The sequence below is a fragment of the Sturnus vulgaris genome, chromosome 11 (assembly GCF_052056855.1).
Source record: "Sturnus vulgaris isolate bStuVul1 chromosome 11, bStuVul1.hap1, whole genome shotgun sequence".
NCBI classification, from domain to species: Eukaryota; Metazoa; Chordata; class Aves; order Passeriformes; family Sturnidae; genus Sturnus; species Sturnus vulgaris.
The window spans coordinates 18183281-18206534 of NC_142253.1; the positions used below are offsets into that span (position 1 = coordinate 18183281).

Below are 23254 nucleotides of genomic sequence, written 5' to 3' on the forward strand. Positions count from 1 at the left end.
TGAAACACTTGTCCCATTGCAAACGCCTTTTCTCGTGCCAAGTGAACTCTCAAAAATTAGATATCATTGTGGGAAGCGCTGCCTAATGAGCCAGTGGCATTTAGAATATTCAGATTTTTTTATTCCTGCCATCCAGTTTGCAAGCCCTGAGAGTGCCATGAATAGGCTGTGGGGTGGTCACAAGGACAAAGGACCTGGGGTACAGCTGTTCCTGCAGCTGCCAGAGCCCCACACGCTCAGGGATGGCAGTGATGGAGAGAAAAATGACCCTGCTGCTCTCCTCTGTGCAGCCCCACTGGCACACACAGTGCCTGGGCTGCTCTGGGGAATTTGTACTGCATCCAGCTCTTCCCACGATGAGATCTCCCACCTCCCCAGAACGAGTGTATAATAGAATAATACATATATTTATATCAGAAAGAAACACTTGGTGGGGTTTGAACAGCACAGCCAATCATATTTTATCATGAACAACCAAAACAGGGTAAGTTACAGCCACTTTTATAGGTAAAGAATTTATTTTGAGGGTGGCAAAACTTCTTTACAGTGCTGTAGTTTCACCTTTTAAAGACTTTTATTATGTTCATAGTGTACTTAACAATGAGTATTCTTGTAATATATAATTATATATATAATAATATAACATATACAATAATGTAACATATACATATATATATACATTTACATTTACATTTACAATATTGTAATATATAATAATACATAATAATCTATTTTGCAATAGATTCTTACATTGACACCAGGATTTTAAATATTGGTCAAGATTTCTCATTTTACATATAAAATAATTAGCATTTTGTTCCTACACCACCAGTCAAGATCAGGAGCAGACTCAGAGCTCAGCCAAGCTGTGATCAACAGGTAGCAGGTCATGGAAAGTTCAGATCCTCTCAGAATCCTCCCTTCAGGTTTTTCCACGTGCACAGTCACAGAGCCTGCCTTTGGTATTTACACATCACTGGTTTCAGATGATTTTTAACATTAGTAAATCCTCAGGATGCAGCTGGGATGGAAATCCTGGCCAGTGACAACTCCCAGAGAAATGTTACAATTCAGTGCTGCCATTCCAAGGGCTCAGGTTGCTGGTTGGGGATTTTTTTCAGTCTGTTTTTCTTGACCAAAATTAAGCAATTTGAGATTTTTTCTTAGGAAAGCTGCTTTAAAAATATTTCAGATTTTTTTTCTCTCTCTCTTTGGGAACAGAGTTCAGATGAGTAAATTCTGCCCCTTACCCAAAAAATTTCACCAACCAATTAAAACCCAAGAAAATCCAGCAAAATTCCACAACCAAAGAGGATGATCCATTTTTCCATTAATCACCAATTCTTTTCTGGCTCAGAGTGAAGCCTGGTGCCTTCATCACCCCCAAAACTGCATCTCCCCAGGTCAGGATACTGGAAAGCTCAAGCCAGGAAGGCAGATGTTCCCAAATCCTCTGGGGAAATGTGCTGCTGGCAGAAAAGAGTATCAAAGTCATCACAGAAAAAAATAGATATTAATGGGAAAATAGGATTATCATGAGCAGCAGTTCAGCATGGGGAAAGTTGTCTGATCCTGCCTCTTCTGTTTCTCCACTTCAAATATATTTGATATTGCTCTTTTCCCACACCTCATGCTTCCCAAATCCAAAATGCAATTAGAGCTTAGATACAGAGACAAAAAGAAAAGGAAAAAAAAGTCTCTGTGCTACCTGCAGCCCAAGGAGGGGACCCGAGCAGGCTGTGACAATCTCATCTTAAAAATGACACTGGAGCAGCATCTAAACAGAATGAAATCCTGTGAACACTTTGATCTGGACAAAAAGCAGCGGAGTAGAGCGAGTCCAAAGGATAACATCCCTCTCATCTCCATTAGACACTATCTAGAACTGCAGAAGAATCTTTCCTTCCTTGCTCTGTAATTACAGGAATCTTGGACCATCCTATTGAAACCCCTGCAGAGGTTTCTCTTTGCAGTGTGAGTCCAAGGAAATTGTAAATGGAAATGCAAAGGGAGCTGATCTCCCACCAAATAAACAAGGACACCCCCACAAATCTATGATGTTTTACCAATTTTTTGAGTTGCAAAGGATCCAGGTGTATGTGGATTAATATCAGAATGTTTCTAAGAATAATCTCTGTCAATCACTGAAATACTCCTTAAATAAAACAAAACCACAAATTCAGTGTCATTATCCTTCACGCTACAGCAGACTTTTCTGTCCTTTTGGTGCTCCCAACACCTCTGATTTCAAACACAAATGTTTCCACAGTGTCATAGCTGATAGCAAATAAAAATTTTAACACTTTCCCTTGCTTTTTTTTCCAGTTGCCTGCTCCGTGTCTCAGGAGCTGTGCAACAGCTGCAGAGGCAAATGGAAGCAGACACATTTACAGTGGATCATGTTCAGCCCCAATGGAGTTCAAAGATAATTGATCTGTCCAAAACCTCCCTGACACTTCTACATTTGAGCAGATTATTGCAAGGAAGGGGAAAACCCCTGGCATACAGGGAGAGCTCCAAAGGAGCTACGAGTTCATCAAATATTATTCTCTGTGAGAAGAATGTGGATTTTCATATGTGGACAAAATAATTTCCCATTTCAATGGCAGTCAGACTGGCAAATGGGCTGATTTTACTGGAGTCCATATTCCACGGGAAATTGCACCTCAGACCTTTTTGCCCACCAAATTCCAGGCAAGGACCTTGCCATGGAAAACTCTTCCCCTCTGGGCTGTGCTCAGGGGTGTGTGGAGGGGGCCCTGTGTTTATAATTACACTGTCTGAGCTTCTCTATGGTTAAAAGAGGAGTCAGAAATCTTGAAAAAGCACATTTTTCAATGCCTTTATACTGCAGCATAGATCCTAAACCCTTTGGAGAGTTTATTTCAAAAAAGAAAGGAATTCTGTGCTTGACTAAGATAAGATTAGCCTTAAATTGATTAGACAGCAGTGATTCAGGATAATGATACAACAACAGGGGAATGGTTGTAAACTGAATAAGGAGAGATTTAGATGAGATTGGGCAGGAATTGTTCCCTGTGAGGGTGGGCAGGCCCTGGCACAGGGTGCCCAGAGCAGCTGTGGCTGCCCCTGCATCCCTGGAGGTGTCCCAGGCCAGGCTGGACACTGGGGCTGGGAGCAGCCCGGGATGGTGGGAGGTTGCTGGATCTCAGAAATCTGGAGGTTTTGAGCTTTCTGTGCTTCCAGGCACAGACCCCCTGGAAAACACTGCTCTGGAGCTGAAACCTTGGAAAAGACTTGTAAATATGAATATTGAGTTAGTAAATATGAATAATGAGTTAGAAATCACCAATGTGCAGTGGGTTAGTTGTGTGTGTTTTCACTGGGTGATGGGTTTTAAATTTGAGGTTTTTGCAGTATAGTGATGGATAGGGGACAAGATGGAGAATTTGGGGTGGTGTCTTTTGCTTTGTTCATCTTCTTGTTCTTCCTTCTTCTTCACAGAACTCAGGCAGTGACCTTTGGTTGGTCAGTCAATGTCACTCTAAGGGTGGTGAGAATCTATTATTGGGTCAAATGGATAAATAATGGAGGTGTTAAACTTGTATTGGTTTGTTTAGGTTTAAAAGGCCTTGAAGGCTCAGCTGGGGCCATTTTTCCCACTTCTAGCAAGGAGCTGGAGGTGCTATTGTACTTTCTGTAATTTCTGATAAGATATAATAAACATCCAAGTCCAAACATGAGAATCACCTCAAATCGTGTTTCCATTAACCCTGGCTCAGAGGGAAAACAGAGAAACTGCTGACAAACCACAATGAGTGGTGCAAAGCCCCACAGGAGGTGTCCCTGCCACGGCAGGGGTGGCACTGGGTGGGCTCTGAGGTCCCTCCCAACCCAAACCAGTCTGGGATTCCACGACTCTAAAGCAGAGCAGGGCTCTTGGTGCTTTCCCTGGAAGCAGCAGCAGCCCCATGGCTGGAACCTGCTGGGACCCCACAGCACCCTGTGATGCCAGAGCTGCCCCTGCTCAGCCCCCTGGGGCTGCCCAGGGCAGGATTCCAGGCAGGAATTCCATCCCTGGGAGCCAGACTGGAGGATTCCCATCTCATCTTTGGAAATAATCCAAATATATCTGGTTTGAATTAGCAGGTTTTACTGAGAGCAGAGGTAAAAATGGATCCTTTGATCAGAAATTGGCCTGTTAAAGTAACTGTGAATTTCCTGCAAATCTATTCAGCCAGGTGAGTACCTGCTCTCCTCACACTCCTCTCTTCCTTCGTGTCCTGACTCCTCAAGTTTATCCTGCAAACAAGCCCTGGTCCAGACACAATCACAGAATTTCATTCTGTCTCCACTGCAATCCACTTTTTCCTTCCTCCTTGGTCATTTGTAAATAAATCAAATAAAATGAGTCCCCAAGCACCTGCTGACTTGGCCCAAAGCCAAATAATCCACAGAAATTGTGGCTGATGGCAGAACAGAGCTACAAGGAATGAGGTTTTTCTAAGGTTCTGACCTGCTTTTTATACAACAAAGTAAGTCCAAAACCTACAAGAAATGAGGTGTTTGCACAAAATGTAATAGATCTGTGGAACTCCTCTGAAGAGATTCAGTTTTAAAAAGTGAAAATAGTACGAAAAACCTCCAACAAATTTGTAGAAGAAGCCTTTCAAAAGGAAAGACCTCTGGATCTTTTTTACCAAACTCTTGCATTATTCCCTGCTGAAGTGCTAAATTAAATACTCCCTTTGACCCACCCAAATAAACTTGTTCTGAGTTCTGCCATAAATTAAACATTCACCATTTAAGCAGGAATAAACAGCTCTATTAACCTATATTTGTTTGCCTCGAATTAATCCTGTCTGACAAACACCACTTGTAACCTCGCCTGACACACGAGAGACTTTCAGTATTGAAAGCACCTGTGCAATTTGAAGCATAAATATTCATTGTGGCAAAATTAACGTGCACTAATTATCAACCTGCTTTTCCTAGCAAGAGGCAGGATGGCAAAGGGGGCACTGAGATTTGTGTTTCCCACAGTGCTGAGCTGTCTGCAACCAGCACTTACATAAAATGTGAATTTTCTACAGTGTCCAACATTTTCTTCGACATCCAACCCACTGAAATTCAGAGCCCAAGAGTTTTCTAAGCACTCTTGGGACAATAATAACAAACAGAGCAAGGAAATTTAGCTGCAGCTTAATGCAATATTATATTTTCCTCCTCTTCAGGTTCCAGAAAGTCACACACCCAAAGGAAGATGTGTCATGAAAAGAGGGAATCAGTTTTATTTCCTCACAAATTCTTCATTTTTTTTAGTCAAACATTGCCATCCAGTGGCAGGAAGAGCAGAGCTGGCACTGCCAACTAACAAATCCTGTCTCTTTTTCCAGTGCCACCTGGCCTAAAACAACACAGGCAAATAAAGTTGTTAATTTTCTTTCCTGCTGCCACATTTAGCTCTAATTTCCCATTAGACAGCAGAAGGATTGTGTAGGTAAAAAAGCTCCTCTCTACGAGCTCATCAGAGCAAATGCTGAGATTTGAAAAACATTTTTGAGATTTTTTTCCTTGATGTTTAAGCTGAGCTGGGACTTTTCTGATCCTACCCTGGCATTTGAGGCAGCTCAGAGTCTGTCCCTGCTCCCACTCCAGGCTGGAAATGTGAACTGAACCTTTCATTTCTTTCTTCTGCATCAGATTCCATCAGATTCCATCAATTTTCATCAGTTTTCATCAGATTCCATCAGATTCCATCAATTTTCATCAGATCCCATCAATTTTCATCAGTTTTCATCAGATTCCACCAGATTCCATCAATTTTCATCAGATTCCATCAGATTCCACTAGATTCCATCAATTTTCATCAGATTCTACCAGATTCCATCAGATTCCACTAGATTCTACCAGATTCCATCAGATTCCACCAGATTCCATCCATTTTCATCAGTTTTTATCAGATTCCAGGACCCATCCCCTCCCCAGCCCACCCTGCAGTTTACTCTGGTCATAAGCAAGCCTAGCTCAGCTTTTTCCCCTATAGAAAACCTTCCCCCAGAACATTTAACCAGCCACTAATTAAAGGGCTGCTGTAAATTAAATAACTCCTTTAAAATAAAAATTAAAAAAAAAAAAATAGGAGAAAAAAGCTAAGCCATTCTCCTTAGCATACAGACTCATGTCCTGGTGGGATATTTTCAGGGGAAAAATTTAGGAGATGAGATTCTAATTAGAAACTGGGGGGGGGGGGGGGGAAGAAATTAAAAATCCATATGCTTTCAAATTCCCAGAAGTTCTGCAAGTTGTTAACCTTTTGGCAGAATCCTCTAATTCTGCTCGTTACCATTGTTAAGGAAAGATCACAGGGGCTGAATTTGCATGGAATGTCTGCCAGGGCCCCATCCCTGCCTGCTGCTCAGGAACATTCCCAGACACGTTCTGGGCTCCCAGCTTGGCTGGAGAGGCACCAAATCTCTCATTTTGACTTGGATTTTTACAGAAAAGCTTCTGGAGCAGCAAAATCCACTCTTTCAGCCCAATGATTTAAGATTCACTCATCTTTCCTCATTTAACAATCTGAACGTGGCTCGGAATTCTTGAAATTGTTCACTGCACATTCATTAAAATTCTCCATTACTCCCATACAATTAATCATTCCCATATTCCAAATTCCCATTCGTTATTCCCATCTGAGCAACTGCAGATGCTGATTTTCCTAAGCAGGATAAGAATTAAATTCCTTCTACATCACAATAAAATTCCTGGGGCATTTTGCTGCTAAAAGAAGTGATGGTTGGATTTCCTGAGAAGGAATATTTTAGCCAAGAGAAAGGATAGGAAGTGGTCAGTTGAAGCAGTAGGACTTTTGGCAGTTTGCTTTTTATTTTATCGGGAAAAAAATTCATTGTACATCCTAGCACAGCGGGATTTTTGCCTGGTTATTTCAGTTCACACACAGGAAAAGAAATAAAAAGTTCCAAATTGAACTGGAATTCCACCTGTGGCACAAATTCTGAATTATTAGCACAGCCACAGAATGGAACCCTTGCTTGACAACAATTTATCAAAACACACGAAGTGTTCCTCCAAATAACAAGATTTAAAATACACATTCTAGGGCCAAACACAGTGAAAAGTGAGTTTACACGTTAAAATGGAAATTTTTTCCTCAGCCCAGTGCTGGCAGAGGTGGATGCTGTGCTGGCAAACCTCTTACAGGGTGCAGAACCTCGAGTGAGCAAAAGATTTAACACAGACACACACACACACACAAAATGCAGAATAAAACTTTCCTCTGGGAGAGGGCAAAGGGAGGGAAGGAATAAAAGAGGAATAAATACTTGAACTTCATTTTACCGAGTGCTGCTAAAAAATCTCCATTTCTTCCCCTGCAGCCTCAAAATCTTGAGATCTCCAGGAGTTCCCCAAAGTTCCTCAGCTCCTCTGAGCAGAGTGCAGGATGTGCATGGGATGGGTGCAGCTTTGGAAAAGGCTGAAAGAAATTTGGGAAGCTGCAGGGCAGGATGAACCCAGTCCATGGGTGGCCTATGAGACAATATCAAATCACACCGAGAATTTTATTTGGTTTACATTTGGTTTATTTGGCTCACAGAGAATGTTTTATTTGTTTTATTCACACTTTCAGCCCCACAATTTGGTATAGGCAGCTTAAAAGTACTTTTCTCTAGAAGGCTGGGTTGGTTTTTATTAATTTTTGTTGTTGTTTTCATCTGGGGTTTTTGCCAGCAGAGGCTGCTCTTACGTTTTAGTTCAGAAAATATCAACCAGTCCCATAAACACAAAAATCCAGGGAATCAAGTCTTGTGGAAATTGCTCGTTCTAATGAAATCAGGAACACTTGAAATTAAGAAAACAAACACATAGTTTACTGTAAATCATACCCCACTCATTTATCCTCCAATGCTTCTCAGCAAAAGTTTAATTTCATTTCTTAAAGTAACTTAATTCGGTTTCTTAAGTTTAAAGTTAGTTTCTATTTATTTCCTTCAGGTCAAAGAATTTAAAAGTTGCAACTTCATTCAGCAAATATATTAATTTCAGCGATATTTATCAGCTTTTCTACAATATTTATTGCTGAGGTATTTATGTACCTCAGGAGAAAGAGAGATTTATTTTCTCAGCTGTGCAAGCATGGAGAAAAATCATTTTTGCAAAAGGGGAAAGTCTGAAAAACTTGGCTGGGAAAAGAAGTCCAGCTCTCCAGATCTCACTCACAGCTTGCCCTTCATTTTTAGGTTTGAGGATCTGCAGCATTTATCAGAACTTTTAAGGAATATCACTTCTATTGCTACAGCTCTCATTTTTTTGGAAACAATTCAAAAATCGCTGACCAGCCCAGGAATTTGCACTGACCCCAGGACTGCACAATCAGCATGACCCAGGAATAAGGCAAGGTAATAAATACAGCAAAGACAAGGCATGGAAAGGAAATGAAGAAATAAAGGCACTGTTTTAAACCATGATTCCATTTTTCATTAGAGCCAAATACACCCAACAGTCACATTTATAATTAATCACTGCCCTCCTGCAGTTCAGCACTCCAGGGTTCTTGGTTTGGCTGAACCAAAGTCCATTGATTTAAAAAAAAAAAAAATTCTTCCCTTCATTTTTTTGATCAGCACTAAAATTTGGCAGCCACATGGTCAGCTGTGGTTGAGATTTCAAAAATCCAGAATGTGCTCAGACACAGCAACATCCAAGCTAAGCTGGAATCCCTGTGACCACACTTTTAAGAGAATTTCCATTTAGCTCTTCCTTTCAGAACCAGGAGAGGCTGGGAGAGCTGGGGGTGAGGAGAGAGGGAGAGGAGAAGGCTCCAGGGAGAGCTCAGAGCCCCTGGAGAGCCTGAAGGGGCTCCAGGAGAGCTGGAGAGGGACTGGGGACAAGGGATGGGGGGACAGGACACAGGGAATGGCTTCCCACTGCCAGAGGGCAGGGCTGGGTGGGATAATGGGCAGGAATTGTTCCCTGGCAGGGTGGGCAGGGCTGGCACAGGGTGCCCAGAGCAGCTGTGGCTGCCCCTGGATCCCTGGCAGTGCCCAAGGCCAGGCTGGACACTGGGAGACACTGGGATGGACAGTGGGAGGTGTCCCTGCCCATGGCACTGGGTGAGGTTTAAGGTCCCTCCCAACCCAAACCAGTCTGTGATCCCGTGGTTCATTTACAAAGCCCTCAAAGATCAGTGTCCCTGAATTTATTTGCCTTTTTCCAGGGCTGACAGCCACAGCCAAGCACTGTCAGTACAGCAAACACAGGGGAAATGAAGCACAAGAGGCTGACAAGAAATGCAGGGACACTCGTTAGCACCACTTCTACCATTTTCTTGTTTTCCTTCTTGGATCTATCTGGCTTCTCTGTTCCCATTAAAACTCCTCCAGTGTGTGCACTGATCCTCCAGACCAGGAGAGGAAAGCAGCAGCAGAAGCTTCACATCCTCCAGCCTGGAAATGACCCTGGCAGGAGCTGCCCCTGCTGCTGCTCACACACATCTGGTCCTGCCCTGCAGGCTGCCCCTGCTGCTGCTCACACACATCTGGTTCTGCCCTGCAGGCTGCCCCTGCTGCTGCTCAGCCCCACAAAGCCCAGCCTTGCTTCCCCCTGCAACATTTCCAGTGCCTGCTCACTGGGGCATGAACTGTTGGGAAGAAAAAAATCCATTTTTTCTGCATTTTGTAGCAAAGACCTCTTATTAAAATTGCAGTGGGTACTGGCTTAGTCTCCTTAGTGAGGAGAGTAAAGAATATTAAAATTGCAGTGGGTACTGGCTTAGTCTGCAGCAATTAGTGAGGAGAGTAAAGAATATTCCTTTGGGTGAGCCCCCCAACCCGTGCAGAGAGGAACAGGAATTCATGGACACAACAGCACTGAAATGCTTCAGATTGCTTTCCTGTTCTTAAAACCTATTACAGAGGGGAAAAAAACCCCAAAATACACTTCAGAAAGCTGCCAATGCTTATAAAATAAAACTTATAAAAGCCACATGTTGAGGCCTTTCCTTAGGATGCAAAGATTTCATAATGTAGTGGTAATTATCATTCTGAGCACACAGGGAAGAGAGAATGTGCTTGAAAAACTTGAAGAGACATGTATTAAAATTGGGAGAGAGGTGTGGGGAAAGAAAGGAGGAGGTGCCCAGGACTCAGATCATAAACCATAAGATAACATTTTTATTTTAAAGGCATCAAATGAGCAGTACAAAATTCACTTTTAGTGAGCAGCTGCAGGTTCAGCACACAAGGTGAGAAAGGCCTGAGGATAATCAGGGGACTGAAGAACATGTCCAAGATAAAATAAGAGCCAGACCCACCTCAGGGACCTTTCCAGAAAGGGTGAGTGGCACCAAGAGCAAGGAGCAGCCAAGGAAATCAGAACTGCACATAAGGAATGATATGATATGATATGATATGATATGATATGATATGATATGATATGATATGATATGATATGAGATATGATATGATATGATATGATTGATATGATATGATATGATATGATATGATATGATATGATATGATATGATATGATCAACCACTGCCAGAGACACAGGGGAATTGTGTCATTCAACACCCCCAAATTTCACTGGCTAAGATTCCAATCCCACTTCAAGATCAGATCCGAATTTTCCATCTGGAGTAAGGGATTGGAGCAGACAAGAAGATCCCCTTCACCTTTCAGGATTATAGAAATGTGCAATATTTACCTTTCCCTTTCCCTCTGGGAACTCAAGGCTGGGAGTTCCCATCCTCCAGCAGAGCTGTGGGTGCCAAACTACTGAAAACTCCTGGGCAGTTCAGAGAGAAATCCAAACCAGAGGGATCTCTGGAGCCTGTCAGGAGGAAAAGGAAATGGCTTCTTTGACAGAGTGATTTCATATTAATTAAATGAATGGTATTTTGGATGATTAATGCACTGCCTGATCTTTGGGTACAAGCAAGAGGTAAATCAGAAGGTGTCAGGAAGAAAGCAGGGAACTTGGCAGGCACTGTTCAGGCTTCTGGAACATGAGAAGGAAGCTGAGAGATTATGAGATAAACATCCAGGCAAATGTTTAAGGCACAATTATTAGAAGTTACACAGGAAGTTAGGTAGCAGGATAATTATTAATGTACCATTCTAACAACACTTCAGGGCTTGAAAACATGGGGTTTGGGAATGGAAAATGGGATTTTAAATAGTAACATTTTCTTGATATGAAAGGAAAATTCAATTATTTTCTAAAGTAGATGGAAGAAACATATCTTCTGCTTGTTCTTCTATCATGAGGGGCATATTTCAGAGCTGGGCAGAGCATTTCCAGTTTAAAACAAACAAATAAACCTAAAAAGAAGGAAAAAAGGCCTCCCCTCCAAAAAACAAACACACAAAAAAACCAAACAACAAAACCCTCCAGTTCTCAGTATTCTTACATTTTTTACAATAATATATAAAATGCATACAGAAAATGTTTGGGGGTTTTTTGTTACAAAAACCAAATTCATGGGAAAAGTTAAAAGTTGAATGAGAGGCCAGAGAAAGGCAATTCAAATGGCCCTGATTCTCTGAAGGTGGCAGGAGCCTGTGTTTGTAATAAATAGTCCTGGGAAGATTCAAGACAGTTGGGCAGTGCAGAGGAGAAAAATAAAATTGTTTGTGCATCTCAGAAATACAAAGAGAGAACGAATGGGGTGCTCAGTGAGGAAGCAGCAGCAGCAGAATCTGTCTGGAGGGGGCAGAACAGCAGCCACGGCCAAGAGCAGAGCTGGCAATGGACTGAGCTGCTCGGGAAATACTGGATGGATTTTTAAAGGATTTTTAGGTTTTCTTAAAGCTTTCACCTACAAGATCTTGCAGGCAAGGACGGCAGGCTCTGGGATTATTGACCTGTCCTTTTTCAGAGTCTGGGAGGATTTTCAGCAGGAATTTATGGGTCAGTCCAGCAAGAGGAGAAGAAACTTTGGAATTCCCAGCCCTGCTGTCTGCACACAGCAGATCCTCCATCCCCTGTGTCCTGGATCCCCATCCTCCCCATCCACAGTCATTTGCCATTAACAAACTGCACAGGCAGTAGCCAGAGCAGTTCTGAAGCCAGCAGAGCTTTCAAAACAATTTCTTATCCATTTCTGAATTGCCTTTTGAAGTCTGGAGAAGCTTTCCTCGCAGAACTGCCAGAATTAATCCTGAAATTACTATCTCTCAGTGTCTTACTATCATTTGAAATAATACACAATATTTAAACCATCTGAAGGAGAATTTTTTTCAGCACTTCAAGAAATCATTCAGATTTTGCTGTTGTGCTGATGCTTCCTCAGAGCAGCAGAGGTTCATTATCAGTAACCAGGAGCACAGGAAAACAGAGTCAAACAAGAAAAAGAGGGTAAGTAGCTACATTAAGCAAAGGTCGTGATCTCAATTCTATTTTTCCCCAGAATGTTTCCTAGGAAAAACCAGAAGGAAACTAGAATTCTTCACTTTTAGCAATTCACTCTACTTCTTAGTGATTTTCCACATCATCATCCACATTCTTCCATTATCATTCCTGCTGAGTATCACCATGAAAATATTGCTTTTAACTGTAAACACTCCCAGATGAGCCATCCCATCCATGCAGAAAACCACAGCAGCAGAACCTGCACTCATTATTCCATGTACTGGAAGGAGTTTTGGAGGTGATGAACTTTATTACTTCCAGTAAGGGACACCAGAAAAATGCCCCTTCTGCAGCAGGTTAGGAGGCAAGGATGGGGAAGCAAACACAGCAAGGTGAAAATGATTTAAATAATAATAAACCATGTATTTATGGTTTTTATCCCAACAAGAAGCAAAGATGTGATTCCTCATCTAAATCCTGAAGGATTTTTAAACTCCCTTCTTTTTCCTCACACACTTATTTTTAACACATATTTTCACCTCAGAGCCATGCTTACAATACTTGTATATATACAGATGTATTTAAAACAAGACTCTGCTTTGATAAAGGCAGGACACGGTGAAAAAGAGAATTCTTCTCCCTACCTGCAGTGCTTCTGGGTTTAGGAAGTTATGATTTCCTCTAACAACCTGATTATGAGGCTCTAACCTGTAAAATATTAAACCAAACCCATCCTTTGCAACTTCCCTATAAATTCAGCATTCTGTTCTCAGTGGCTGCAGTCAGCACAAGCATCAAACATTTAATTTTTTAGCTACAAAAACCTGGCTGATGTAGCTCTGTCAACATGACATTTTCTGCCACAGTTTCTCTGGGAGTCTGTAAAAAGTGATGAGAATATTGTTTAGATTTTCAGCTGGTAACTTATACAGACATATGCTGTTCAAGCTTCCTGATGGATCTTTCCAGGGATTTTTTGGAGATATCTAATTAGTGATGAGAGCTGGAGGTGACAAAAGCACTGAAAGATGAACATTCCCAGTCCCCCACCTCAGCAGCAAAGTGTAAAGCAAATAATGTATATTTTCTTGACTCTGTTGTTTTTCCTCATCTCTCCTCTCCACAGATGTCCACATCCTGGAATTCCTTTGTTGTTCCAGAACCATTGTCCTGAAGGCTTTCCCAAAAGCCACCTGCCATGACTCCTTCACCTGTGTACAATTAAATCCCACCATTAAATCCATTTAAAGCTTTGTTAACCCCTCACTGGCAAAGGCTGCACAGAAATGCAATGTAACAAAGCACAGATAACCCAGCTCACCTCCATCCTGGTGGTTTAGAATCCAGAGTGGCTCTGGTTTGGAAGCCAAGTGAGCTGAAAATCAACCCCCGAGGAGCTCAGATCTGTTTTTCTGAGTTCATGCCCTGCCTGTGAGCCCAGTGAGGACACAGCTCCAAGGGTGACCCAAGGGTGACCCAAGGGACAGCAGGGTCCTGGCACACACCAGGAGGGGAACGCTCCCTGAATGCCAAGGGATGAGCTTTTATCCATGTCCCAGCTCCTCACACGCCTTTCCTGACACTCACTGATCCCAAAGGCAGTGCCTGGAGTTCCATTTCCTCCTTTTTCTCACCTCCTTCCCCCTAGAAATTGTCCCCCTGGCAGGGACAGCAGGATGCCCTCTCTCAGGACTGGCAGCTCTTTGGAGAGGCAGTGAGAGGTGAAACTTTCAGTGACAAATCAACAGGAACAGAGGTGAAAGTCAGTGCTTAAAAAGTGCTTTTACATCTCTTTTCCTTTTTTTTCTCAATGAAACACCACTGAGAAGATGCTCCTCTGTGTAAAACATATCAGCCAGGTTTTCAATTGAGAGAATCCCAGCACGTGCTTTTGTGCTTTTGTGTTTTCTCTTTTTGGGTGAGCATTAGCAGGGAAGCCTTTAAAGTTATTTCTCCAATAGCTTTCCTCCAGGGTTGAATTTCTGTGCAAGCTTGGAGGAAATGGGCTAAAATCTGTGAATATCAGTCCCTTCCAGGATGAAATCCATGCTCCCTCTGGACATCATGCCAGACTTTTCCTTCACCTGCTTGCTGCTTCAACACAGAACTCCCTGTACTCAGCTTTGCATCACCAGCTTCTGGCAGGGACAAATTTTGGGGGGAAAAAAGAATTCAGGGCAGCCACAGCTCTGTGCACATGGGCTGGCCCTTCACTTTCTGCCAACCTGCACCAAACACACCCCAGAAAAACCCGGAAATGGCATTCCTTAGAAACAATATTCCAATATTCCAATAGAAACACACAGGTTTCTAATTGCAGCCCTTCCCCAAGACTTCAAGGTTACAGCATGAAATGCCTTCCAGTTCTGCAAGTTTTACAGATATCCTTTGTTTGACTCAAGCACCAGTGGCAAACCACATTTCTGGGTTTTTGATATTGCTCACAGCCCATTCATTCCTTTCACTACCAACACTTTGGGTTGTTTGCCTTAAAAACCAAACAGACCTGGGCTGTTTCTTCTTCTAAACTCAAAGTCTTCAGCCTCTCTTTCTTTTGGATTTGCCTCCTCATTGTAGCTGGTAATTACAGAGACTAATAATAATACTACATTATTCTATTTCTATTTCTTGATGCTTCCTGTTGTTTTCTTTCTTTCTTTTCATTCCCTCTGTTTTCTCATAATTCATCCTTCTCTCATGTCTTCATCATTATTATGTGAAGGCAAATGGAGAAAGAGAAATTAGGTTCATTAAAAAAAAAAAAAAGGCAGAAAGTTCCTTCTTTGCATCCAGAAGTAGCCAAAAATGACCAATTTTAAGGACACAAACTTCAGGACTTCAGGTAAACCATGGTCACCATCTCTGGAGAAGTTGTGGATTTTTGCAAATCCTGGGTAACCCTGGGACAGGATTTGTGTTGCACTGGGCTCGGTTCCCATTAAAAGAGGGAGCAGCAGCAAAACTCCTTCCATGCAGTCCTGCCCAGGATTGTGACTTTATTTGACTTTTCCTGATTTTTTCCATGACAAACATCCACTTACACAGATATATTTGATATTGTGTAAATCTTTCAAACAAGTAATTTGCTTCTGTAAATTTTACATCATCTCAGTCTGGACAGAGAATTACCAAAGAATTCCTTCTCATGGAGAAAGGGAAAAACCCTCCTGTAAAACAAAGATGTTGCCCCAGTTCCAAGAAAGCAGCTAAATGGGAATTATATACCTGATTTAATTCTATTGTAAGAGATTCACTTGAGATATTTCTTGCCTATAATTAAAATTCTCAGTATTTGCAGGTGATGACATATTACAATTGTAATTATGATTATAATGATAATTTCCTGTATTATCTAGGAAATAAAAAAAAATCTTTTTAAAGAAGAAATGAGAGCAGCACCCTGTGGGGCAGTTTGCTGCACTGTAAAGGTGCTGCATAAACACCTGATGGAATTAGTGACTGCTCAAAGGCACTTCCAGTGCACTCCTAGATAAATGAGATTAATTGGCTGCCTAAATATGTGCAGATAAATATGTTTTCACCTTTCCTGTGACCCACTAGAATTAAGAGATCACTTCTTGTCCAAGGACCACAAGGATTTCCCAGGGCTCCTTTGTTTCCTGCTCCAGTTCTGATTCACAGCCACAGCCTGGAGAGCCCAGGAAGAAAATGGGACTGGAGAGCTCTCAGGAAGGAAATAACTGTGGATAATGTGGGAGCCTAAAGCCCTGTGGCTGGAAAAGTGAGGTGATTTATTGTTGTTACTGCCCTGCAAAGAGAGAGAAAGGACAGCAACACACACGGAGCTCTTTGGGGAAAAAAGGCAAATTTATTGTACAGACAGCCCGGATTTAAAGTGTGTCAGTGCAGCCAGGACAGGACAGGAGCTCATTGGACAATTGGGAAAAACATCCTTGGGACAGCACCTCAGGATGTGTCCCACGGGAAAGACACCAGGGGTTAATGTTGGTGATGAATTCCACTCTGTTTGTCACCATGTTGTCACCCTGGGAGACTCCTCCCTAACTGAAGCTGCAGTCAGCTTGTCAGCCTGGGAATGGAGCTGAGAGTCAGGAGAAATCCAGGCCTGGAAAGAATTTCCAAGCTGTGATTCCCCAGCTCTGTGAATGTGTGTGTCCACAATTTATCCCTGCTGATTTACTGGGGAGAGCAAGGACAACGCTCATAGAAACAGTCTTAGTTTGTAAATATTGTGGATTTGGAGCAATAACTGCAAAGTGGGATGATGAAATGATGAGAGGCTGAGCTGATGCCTTTGGGGCTCCCTACAAACAGAGGGCAGACAGAATGAAGGCAATAAAAGCAGTTCTATTTATTGAAAGCACATTTTGGGCAGATGAAGCCCCTCAGGGGCTACACCCAAAAACGGACAATGGGTTTTGGGTTTTCACACCTGGAGCTGGGAAAGGGGCTCAGGCTGGAGCAAAGGGGATCAGGGGGAATTTCTGGCTCTGCACAACTCCCTGACAGGAGGGGACAGCCAGGGGAGATTTGGGATGTGCTCCCAGGGAACAGGGACAGGAGCAGAGGGAACAGCCTCAGGCTGGGCCCGGTGGGACAGCAGCAGGAATTTCCCCATGGAAAGGGGGCTCAGGCCTTGGAAGTGCCCAGGGAGGTTTGGAGTGCCCATCCCTGGAGAGTCCAAGGAATTCCTGGATGTGGCACTCAGAGCTCTGGGCTGGGGACAAGAGACTGGGCACAGCTGGGACTCCACCTTGGAGCTCTTTTCCAATTTTTATGATTTTATGTGGAGAAAAGCAGCTTTGGGGACATATCATCCTTCACTACTGAGCCCTTCCTAAACTCTGAGAGCACGGAACAATGGAATTTCAAGTTTCCAATGTCACCACAGCTGTCGGCTCACCTGTGACAGCACAAAGGCTCCTGGAGTCAAGCCCACACTAAAACACTTTGTGCAGAAACAAAATGCCCTCAGTTTCTCTCCTCTACAGGGCTGCTAAGTTGATATTACCCCTTCAATTCAGACAGAGCATTTATACAGAACTGCAGGCTGCACACACTGGGACCAGGCTTCACACAGAGGCAGAAGAGCTGAGGAATATTTGATTTTGCTGCCTATACCCCGTGGTGTATATTAAATGTAATAATGTTCAAGTGCACACCTGTGAGCAGAGGACAAATAGTTTATTTAGCAGCATTTTTTCCCCTTGGGATCATTTTCTACTTTGTTTCAGTTTACTATATATATATTGTTATAAGTACATATTATATTATTGGCTTTTCACAAATATGAAAATGAATGCTATATGTATAATGTTGGAAAACTTTGCTGAATTAATATAGTTTCTTTTAGTTCTATTATTAACAAAACTTTGAAATTGTAGTGTGATAAAGATATTTTTCTTGGACTAATAACATGGTGATGGAAAAAGCTTTTGTTCATGTAACTAACTCAGAGAGTGGTTAAAAAATAATCAGGAAAATGTTCACATTCTTGGATTATCCTATCTGGATGAAGATAACCAAACTCCAGGGAAGGAATTTATTGATCAGGGAGTAGGCGACAGGATGGAGCCACCAAAAAAAAAGTTGATTTACAGGTTGGGGGGATGATTCTGAATCATGCATAAAGGTCCATGAATATACAACACATTGATGCATTTAACAAAGTGTTTCCTGAGTCTGTGTGTGCCCTTGGCTGAATGCCAAGCACCCGCAGTAAGAACCTTTTGTTTTATTGTCTTTGTCTCCTATTTGTCTTTGTTTAATAAATCTTTTAAAATTTACCAGGAAAGCGAACTTCGTTTTTCACATATTTATAATGAAATTGTTTCTAGGCCAAGCTTAGGTTTGTTAACTTAATTCCTTGCACTTCAGAGCACTCTGTTTTCAGAATGCCTTCCACTCCTAAAATTCTGCTAAACTTTGCCTCGAAACAAATTTCTGTGAGGACAATAACATTCCTGTTATCTGCGTGAAAAGAGAAATAACAAAACAATTTCAGATAAATACACACAGAGAGGCAAAGGGAGGAAAGGAATGTTGAGTTCCTGCAATCCCTTTCTGAGCTCAGCTCAAGCTGCTCCAGAAAAGTTTTCACCTTGAATTCCCCTCCCAGTTCCACCCCAGAGCTGCAAGAATAAGTGCACAGATGAGACCAACTTTTTTTTTTTTTTGAAGCAAAATAATAAATAGTAAATGCAGTAGAAGATGGAAACAAATGGCTAAAGTGTCTGAAAAGGCACTTAATCTTCCACTGAAAGCCCTTCTGTCTCCCTGAATCCATCTTGAATTATTAAGGACTCTTTTTATTGCTCAGAAATATTTATTTTATAGGTTTTATACCCAGGGCAACATGGTTTTTAAGTAGACTTTTAAATCCAGGGCAGGGCAATGAATTCCACAAACACCACACCTTGTGCACAAAACAGCTGTAAAACACTGCAAGAGTTTCTGGTGTTATTTTTTTACACTTTTCAAGAGTATAAAGCATTTCTTAATGTACTTTTTTTGCCCCCTCACAAATCCAACCCAAGATGTTTTCCACAGATTCTCCTGGGTGGCCTGATTGCTCTTTCTCATAGCACAGAAAAAGAAAATCAATCTGATTCACGAGGAGAGCAATTCCCAGGTATATCAAGACACATGGATGCTACCTTATATTATCCTATATTCTTATTTTATCCTGAAGTTAACTTATGGATTTTACTGGAAAGAGCCCTAAATCAGCTAGAAAAGTGAATTTATGTCTGTAGCACAAGGATCTGTGAAAAAAATTCTACCCTTTTTCTACATTTTCTACATTTCTCCATTTCAAGAACTTTGTAAGAACGAGCAAGGATGTTAATGAAACCTGACACCAGATTTTTGGTGTCATCTTTGGTCAAATTCCCCACAGCTGAACTCAGATCATTTGGATACAAACCACTTGGAAGTATTTCAGCATTTATCACCTTTCAGCCCTGAAAGGTTTATGAGGAGCAGCCACGAGTAGAATTTCATTGATGGGAAGAGACTTTTCCCAGAGACAATACTTGTAAAAGGAATATGCAAAATGCTGCCCAAACCAAGCCTTGAAAGGACTCAGATTCCTCCTAAGAGCTGCAAAAACAAAGAGGAAAAAATCCCTCCCTCCAAAAGTTCCAAAATAACCTCGATCCTGAGAACAGCTGAAAATCACACTTTCCTTTGAAGTCTAATTCTGTTGAAAAGGGATTTTGGAATTTTGATCAGCTTTTCCTTCAGTATTCCTTAATACATTTTCTGTAAAGGCTATGTAAGTTGGAAATAAAGGTATTTTCCAACTCCATGTCCTCCAAAGTGCTGCTGGAGCTGATGCCGACCTGCACTGAGGTTCTTGAGATGCCTTTTGTGCCACCACCATCCTCAAGAAGCATTAATGAAACATTTCCCACACTTTGGTTCGTTTTCCTCTCCCCTCCAAGCATTTGTAAGACACAAATGTGTGATCAGAGAATCATTTAGGCTGGAAAAGACCTGGAAGAGCATCAGTCACAGCCAGGAGTGCCAAGCCCACCATTAAATCACAACCCTGAGTGGCACCTGCTGCTGCCTTTTCAATGGCACAAACACATTCATTGCTCTGTCACAAACAGCCTAATGGAAAATTAAAAGGTAAATATTTTCCTTCTGGCTGCCAGACTTCCTCCTCTTGCTTATTCAGAGCCAAGGAATAATTAAGGAGAAAAAGAATTTTAAAGGAGGGAAATAGTCAGAGTGGTTGAAGGTTCAGACCCTGCACTTATAAAACTACAGAAATCTGACATAATCCAGAGTGCTTCCTTTTAATCAATCCTCTTGCAGCTACAGCACCTTTCCCCACAAGTGATCATGTTCAGAGGTTGTATAAAAGAATTTTCCTCATAAAAATTGTTGGCTTGGTTAGGAAGGCATCTTTGCTTTAACCTTAATTCTTAGTGGGGACAGGTTTCACTTTCTCCCTCAAAATATCTACAAGTTTTGGAATCAAAGCCAGTATAAAAAAAAAATAAAGTTTTGGTAAGTCCAGTTAAATTTGAGCACTTGTGCAGATCTTAGGTTGAACCAAGTCACATTTTACAAATATTAAAATACTCATCAATTTGCAAACAAATCCAATATTTTCTGTGTTACAAGGACAAGGATCTCCTGCTCTTTCCTCTGTCAGATATAAGAACTGCATGTAAACTAATTTATTAGAAAGGCAGCCTAATTTTAGCTGATCACATCATAAAGACTTGGTTTATGGAAAATAAATGTCTAATGAGAAAAAATAATTCCCAGCACTAAGAAACTGTCACAACAACACTCATCCACCAAGCAAAGAAAACTGCACTTAGATTCACAATAATATTTTTAGAATAATATTCTCTCCACTTCTCAGATGAATTAAAACCAGCTAAGGTTTCAATTCTTGTAAGTGAGGCAATTTCAGTGCATTTCCTACTTCGAAATTCATTCACCTCTCAGACAACAAATGTAGATCAGGATTGCAATTAATGACTTTGAAGGTCATTAAGATACTTCATCCGTGCCACATTCCCACAGCAGCTTCTTTCTGCAACATCTGCTAACTTCAGAGAAAACTTCTTCTGCAAGATACTGATGGGTTTGGGTTGGGAGGGACCTTAAACCTCACCCAGTGCCACCCCTGCCATGGCAGGGACACCTCCCACTGTCCCAGGCTGCTCCAGCCCCAGTGTCCTGGGACACTGCCAGGGATCCAGGGGCAGCCACAGCTGCTCTGGGCACCCTGTGCCAGCCCTGCCCACCCTGCCATGGAACAATTCCTGCCCAAAATCCCATCTAACTTACTTCAGAAGAGTAAAAATCACTCAAAAATTACCCAGTGTCACAGGAAGAAAAAAAACCAAACATTAATAATCTCAAATCCAGACAAGAAATACAGGAGAGTCACAGGCAGGTGCAATGCAAATAATCCAGCTGGCACATGTACAGCTATAAAGGGCACCCTGGAGGAAATCATTGGCCAGGACCTAAATTTTTTACAGCTTCTCTTTGAGATGTGAGCTAGACAAGATTGTGCTATTGCCTGCAATACTTCTGTGATTTCATGGGTCAGAAACAGGCAGCCTGGAGCCAGGCTCCTATGCTCACCACAAAGCATCCTTTGGCTGAAGGCAAACCCAAGGAATGTGGTTTAGTGAGCTGGAAAGGAAACTCAGGAGTGTTCTGATCCCCACAGCAGGGACACAGCACCAGACTGTTCCTAAAACCACCCCACAAGTGATACCCAACTCACACCTCTGCAAAATCAACACTAAACCCACTCTGCATTGCCACAGCTTTTATATCTCCATGTGCAAATGGAGCAGAAGGGAAAATGCAATTAGGAATCATAATCAAGTGTGTGAAAAATGAGTGGGAGAAATCAGTATAGGCAAATTATTAAATATTATATGTATTATCATCACTTACTTGCAATTATAAACTCATACATGTAATATTTGCTTCCTATCCTGCATGCTGTGCTTAGGAAGAAACTTAATCATGAAAAACAGCATGCCCTGAGGGAAAAATAATGGGGGAATGGCTACATTTATTTATGTAATGGGAATAAAACCATGCTCATATCCTTCTGACATACAGAGGAACAGACACACTAAATACAGCATTTATAAAAATACCCAATCACTGGGAATTATGGATCTAGCCCATAAAAATCACCCATTTCTACTTCACAGGGTGTTCCTCAGCATCACCAAAATGAGCATCACTAATTATTTTCCATCAGAGACCAGAAGAACTCCTCACTGCCACCAGCAGAACTTGTCCAGGTGCTGAGAGAAGAAATTTTGAGCACAACTCAGGACCAGTCTGATGAGAACCACCTTAACAAGGGGGAAAGCTGTGAACTCCTCCCTACACTGCTCCTCCTCCAAGGAAATATTTCTGTGGCCACTGCAGGCACAAAGGAGAGTGGCTCCTCAATACTGATTTATTTTTTTTTTATTTCCCTGTACTGAGCTCCAGAATTCCCTGAAGCTGAACTCAGGATTTGTGTGGAATATTGCACAGGAAATGCAGTCAGCCACTGTTCCTTCCTACTAAAACCATCTCAGAAAAGTCTGAAACACATCATAAATCAGTGATCTCTCCTGTCAGCTCCATATCATTCCCTACATGATTCATTCTGAATATATCACCCAGAAATGATGTGTATGTTTATAGATATCTAACATGCCCACATCCACACACACATCCAGGACATGTTGGACTTCCTGAGGCAAGGACTATCTGGCAATTTTCAGGAGGAAAAGTTTTTAAAAAAATTATTGATGGAGAAAAGCAGGGAGGGGGAAGAAGCAAATTTTCATCCTTAAAAACTCAAAGGTGTTTGTGAAAACAACTCAGTTTCTCTTTGCTGAACTCAGTCAAAGCCAAATTCAACTTTCAGTTCCTCCACGTCTCTTCAGGATCTAAAATAATTTCCTTTCCTCAATGTCCCTGGACCCCTGCCAAAGAAAACAAATTTAACGTTCTCATTTCCACCATCTTCCTTCAATACAGAAGGGCACAACACAATTTTGTTTCCCTTACCTTGAACAGGAAAATCTTTCTTCTTCCTTCACAAAACACAGTTACCAAACATTAATAACTTCCCTAAGTATCTAAAACTTAGGATTTTGACCAGGAAAAGTGAAGTTTCTCAAGATTACACATTCCCCCAGACTGCTTTTCAGGACATAAAACTCCTCATGTTTACTGGTATCAATAAGATATAGATTTAAATTAATATTTTGGAAGTGTAAATACCTGGCAGTGGCCTATGAGCACTTTCATGTGGTTTATGGGTGGCTTAATGGCTAAAAAGAGCTCTGTGGTTCACTAAAAAAGCACTTGTGTATTTTTAAAAAGCATTTTTGTATCAGTGCCTGGTGTGAAACGAGCCTCACCTTTCACCTCCAGCTAAAAACAGAT

At 41.7% G+C, this 23254-nt stretch overlaps 1 long non-coding RNA gene across 8 annotated transcripts in view; it reads right to left on the minus strand.

Annotated features, from left to right (window-relative positions):
* Window positions 1–497: 497 nt before the first annotated feature.
* Window positions 498–23254, minus strand: part of LOC148222515 (uncharacterized) — a 30183-nt gene continuing 7426 nt past the window's right edge. For 5 of the 8 annotated variants that reach the window (XR_015806113.1, XR_015806111.1, XR_015806112.1 and 2 more), the window contains 3 exons: window positions 10685–10810; window positions 7321–7509; window positions 498–1466 (listed from right to left, as the gene is read on the minus strand). This is a non-coding gene — a long non-coding RNA (uncharacterized LOC148222515). Of the gene's footprint in view, window positions 1470–7320; window positions 7510–10684; window positions 10811–23254 lie in introns of all 8 variants that reach the window. The other 3 variants (XR_015806114.1, XR_015806109.1, XR_015806115.1) reach the window with 3 other exon arrangements.